Source organism: Poecilia reticulata, linkage group LG6, assembly GCF_000633615.1.
Source record: "Poecilia reticulata strain Guanapo linkage group LG6, Guppy_female_1.0+MT, whole genome shotgun sequence".
NCBI classification, from domain to species: domain Eukaryota; kingdom Metazoa; phylum Chordata; class Actinopteri; order Cyprinodontiformes; family Poeciliidae; genus Poecilia; species Poecilia reticulata.
Window position 1 is genome coordinate 3,642,097 of NC_024336.1, and position 3,973 is coordinate 3,646,069.

The window sequence follows — 3,973 nt, forward strand, 5'->3', positions numbered from 1 at the left end:
GGGCTGTGGAGTTTTACCGTTCTCTGTTCCACAGCGAATACAAAGGGAATGAGGAACTGTTCAGGGAAGTCTCCGGTTCATTGGGTTTACAAACTGGCTTGATTTCATTAGATCAAGAAAAGGCATTTGACCGCGTTGAACACGGCTTCCTCTGGAAAACCATGAGGGGGTTTGGGTTCAGCGAGGGTCTCATTGCCAAGATCCAGGTACTGTACAGTGACATTGAGTGTGTGCTGAAGATCAACGGTAGCCTGTGTGCTCCTTTTAGGGTGTGTACAGGCGTTCGACAGGGCTGCGCGCTCTTGGGGATGCTCTACGCACTCTCCCTGGAACCCCTCCTCCAGAAAATACTCTTGAGTGTTCCTGGTCTGGTTTTACCTGGTTTTAGTAACAATATTGTTTTTTTCTGCCTATGCTGATGATGTTGTTGTTTTTATAAAAGATCAGCAAGATGTAAATGTTTTAACCGAGATCACAGAGAAGTTCTCTGCTCTGTCTGCTGCGAGGGTGAACTGGGGAAAGAGTGAAGCCCTGGCTGTCGGCGAGTGGTCTGTTGGGCTCCCAGTTCTCCCTCGAGGTCTTATTTGGAAAAGAGATGGTTTTAAGTATTTTGGTGTGTTTTTAGGTGATAAAACTATTGTAAGTAAACACTGGGAAAACATGGAGCAAAAAATCAAAGACAAGTTGTCTAAATGGAAGTGGCTGCACTCCCAGATGTCCTACAGGGGCAGAGTGTTGGTTTTAAACAACCTGGTGGCATCGCAGCTGTGGCACAAACTTTCTGTTTTAGAACCACCATCTGGTTTATTAGTTAAAATACAGTCAGAGATGGTCAACCTTTTTTGGAACGGTCTACATTGTCTACAGACTGTGTTGTTTTTGCCAAGAGAGGAGGGGGGTCAGGGCCTTGTCCACCTGGCCAGCAGAACAGCAACTTTTCGTCTACAGTTTATTCAGAAATACCTGACAGGATCTCCTGTGTGGAGGGATGTGGCCAGCTGTATCCTCAGACGTGTTAATTTTCTGGGGCTGGATGCTGCTCTGTTTTTAACTGATTTTAGTCTTTTAAAGTTAAAGAGGTTGCCTCAGTTTTATCAGGGTGTTTTTAAATCCTGCGCTCTTTTTAAATTGCAAAGAGAAAAAACGCATAATTCTCTGCATTAGCTTTTAGAAGAACCATTGGTGTGTGGAGCGAGACTGGACGTCCACGATTGCAGCGTGCCGGGACTCTCTGAGGCACTGTCCAGGTCTGGGACGGTGACTTGAGGCATCTGGTGCAGGTGGCGGGACCGGACTTCTCTGACGTCCAGGAAGTTGGTTCGCTACTTGGGATCCGGTCCACCAGACTGGTACGGCGCTTCCTGGAGCGGGTGAAGGAGCGGCTGTCAGCTGAGGAGAGGCGGCTCCTGCAGCTACATACAACAAAAGAGTGCCAACCTGACCAGAATGACCTGTTCCCAGATGTGGTCCTGGATCCTAATTTTGAGGAAGACAGTGGTCCCCTGATGAACTGTACGGATTTGGAGATGGACTTATGTAAAACTAGTCCAAAAATACTGTATAAATTTTGTACAAAGATCCTGAACAGGAGAGCTCTCTGTAAAAGACCCATCAGTGTCTGGAGCAACAAATTCGGAGGACAGAAGCCTCAATGGAGGACTTTGTACAAGCCTCCAATCAAAAAAAGGACTGGTGACCTTCAGTGGAGGATACTGCATGGCGCCATAGCTACGAACTCATTTTTATCGGTCATCAGTCCTGGGGTTCTAAATGGGTGTCCTTTTTGCAATTTGTCTGAGATTCTTTTTCATGTTTTTATGGATTGTGTACGATTGACTAAGTTTTTAAATTTTTTAATGAGAATTTTTAGCCTGTTTGGCGTGGTTTTTACCAATTCTATTTTTATCTACGGTGTGCATTACAGTCGAGCCACTAGTTTTAAATCCCGTATTTTAAATTATTTAATTGCAGAGGCCAAAATGGAAATTTATTTAACTCGTCGTGACAAGATGCAAGCTGGACCTCAAATTGATGCCGTGGCTCTGTGGAAGTGCAACGTTAAAGCTAGGCTTAGATTGGAGTTTTGTTTCCACAGAGCCAAATAGTTTTTTACAACTGTGGGGCTTTAATAATGTATTGTGCACCATTTCAGATCAGGGAGAACTAAATTTTAACAAGCTGCTGATGTAAATATTTATTGTTTTTATTTAGTTTTTATTGTCCTGATTATGTAACAGTTTATTGATAAATTATTGTAAGTAAACATTTTGTTAAAAATATAAAAAAATCTTCTTTTTTTCATACATTGTCAACAAAAGCACACCTACACTGTATAGACGTAGAAAGAGGTAACCTCACCTGTGTGAATGGGTTTCAGACTAAAATGTTGTCTTTATTAAAAATACAGGTGACCACGTTACACATTGTTGCTTCCTGCATTTATCCTTAATGAAATGGCAGCTATGGATTAAGTTTGTGTGACATGGATTCAAAAATTATCATATATATTTTTTTCCCTTCCTGAAAACAGCACCTTGTAAAATTAAGACTCCTTGAACTTTTTCCCAAGTTTTGTGACATTTCAGTTGTAAAACTTTGATTTTAAGTCTTTCAGGTTCCTATTTAATTTTACTTTTAATTTTAATTCATCTGTATTTACTTTATTAATATACAGTTATTTGATTTGATTTTTAGATATTTTATATTCAGTGGGAAGATACTTGCTACTGTGCTGCTGTAAGAAGTGAATTTCTCCATTGTAGGATTCATAGAGAACTATTCTATTCTATTCTATTCTATTCTATTCTATTCTATTCTTTTCTTTCACTGCATGTTTGAGAAATGCTGTTAATCTCTGTGGCAACCATTCAGCTGTGCAAAACTTCTGGGCGGACCTAGCTTCGCCTTAGTTACTAAAGCTGTACAACTTTTGCTGCAGTTTCCTTCAGACTAGCCAGCAGCAGTTAGCAAACACCTGGTGGGACTGCGCATCAGCTGAGCTCATTACATGAGCTACCTCTCAGTGAAATGCTGGTAAAAACATAGAGGAACCATGTTATGATGACTGACTGAAGTGGAGTTTCAGAAACAGCAGGAGTTTTTAAAGAGACAGAGGCCCAATTTCAAGGAATTAAAATACAAAGTCAAATTTATTTTAAGTTTTATTTGATATATGAAGCTATGAAATACATAACCCTACTGCTTTAGCATTTATGTCCAATTCCATTTATCATTTAGATCAATGTTTTGTACAAACTATCAAATATGAGTCAGATGGTTAATGCAGAATCCGTCCATCTGTCTGAGAACACAAACCTGTTCTGATTTCTTTGACCCACTTACTGAAAGCGTCTCCTCTTACTGTCTGTTGTCATCTTAATTGATCAAGCTCACATTCCATCTGTATTAATAGCAACTTTAATATCAATGTGCAAAATCACAGAATTTCCTTCAACACTGAGCTGTACAGTTAAACACATGTGTGTTTCCAATCCGGTCAGCTTGGAAATGGTGTGGAAGGACCGGGGGTAAGAAAAAAAAACAAACAAAAAAAACTATTCCACACCCACAAACAGCCCCCCCCCCTCCCCCCTCCCACTTCTTCTTGCCAGCTAAATTAATTTGATACTATTTTTGAAAGTCAGTGTTTCTAAGGGATACCTAATAACGCAATGACGTCAATGCAGGTCAATAGCACACTGCTGGAAAAGAGGGACAGGGAACGGGAGAGAAAAAATACACACACACACACATATATATATATAGCGAGAGTAGAATGGAGGGAAGCTGGTTAAAGATCTAAATTCCTTCCCTCTTTGGTCTCCAAAAATATTTCCGGCGAAGCTTTTTTTGTTGTTGTTTTTAGTTGATTTTTTTACTTCTTTTATATATATATATGAATGACAGCAGTAGTTGTGGCGTCGCGCTGCTCCCCCCTCTCCATTGATGCTTTCCGTCTCTGTCTGGAAGACAC